Raw genomic sequence first — 1299 nt, forward strand, 5'->3', positions numbered from 1 at the left:
CACAAAGTTCTATAAAATTTGATAAGTGTAAATAGGGATCCTCCAAAGGAGTTCCCCCAAACTGATTGTTCTGCATTAATTGGATAATCTCAGGATTTATTTCAAACGAGTCAGCTTCTACGAAAGGGTTTTGTATACTTGAGTGAATTTTCGTAGGATTTACGCAATATCTCAATGAAGTATGATGATTTTTCAAGTTATTATTTTGAAATTTTTCCATTTCCATTTCTAGTTTTTCGAGTCCTCTTTGTATTTTTATTTTTTTCTTTTTTTCAAACTCGGGATCGTAAGGCACAAGTCCTGCAGATCCTTTGTTTCGCATACACAACACAACAAACAATACATTAACAATTAAACAAATAACATATGAAATATATTCAACACAACAAAACATTTTCACGAACACTTTATTTTTCATAAAAACAAAATTTCTAGGGATTCTATGCAAGTATACGTATCGTTATCAAGTACTATAGGGCTTTCTGATTACGCTCTGAATAATAATCCCACGGAGAACGAGGTTAATCACTATGGCTTTCAAGAGAAGTTCTAGTCTAGGATAACATGCCCTAGCTTGGAAGGTGACAACGACTTTATATATGCTTAAAAATACAAGAATCTGATACCGCTGCTAGAAGATTTAAATCCCCAGCAATGATGCCAAAAACTTGATGCAACTTTTAATATGTAAGAATTTATGAACCCAGATTTATATATTTATAATAATTTTTTAAAGTCACAATTTCAAACGCAAGTATACGTATCACTCAAGTAATACAGGGCTTTAGTGAAGTCCCATTTATTGATCCCACAAAGAAGCGAGGTAGGAGGTCCTTCATGAAATTCTAATATACTACTATTAGTCCCTAGTTTGGAAGTGCGATTTAAGAGGTTTTACTAATAAATACTCCTAAATATAAGTCTTAAGTTTAACACAACTAATAACTACTCCTAAAAACATATATTAATTCTAAAGATAACCCTTTTTGGATGAATTGGTTTGGAGAATTTTGAGATATTAAAACTACTATTCTTATGTAATGAATTGGATAATGTAAAGGAATGAGATGCATTAAATATTGTATGTGCCAAATAGGAGCAATCCTATTCTTTACCCTTTGGTCCAGGCATAAAGAACATTGACTAATCCTATGCTTATTTACTGAATCCGTGGCTAGGCTGGGAGGATACCGGCTCTCACTTCGGAGCTCTCACGTTCCCCATGCCTGAGGGATAACATCTTCGCTTCAGTTTCCAAACCCTAGGACCAAATTGGGGATTTTAGTCTGTCACCCTAAA

The sequence above is a fragment of the Phalaenopsis equestris genome, unplaced genomic scaffold (genome assembly GCF_001263595.1).
Source record: "Phalaenopsis equestris unplaced genomic scaffold, ASM126359v1 Scaffold216134, whole genome shotgun sequence".
Taxonomy (NCBI): Eukaryota; Viridiplantae; Streptophyta; class Magnoliopsida; order Asparagales; family Orchidaceae; genus Phalaenopsis; species Phalaenopsis equestris.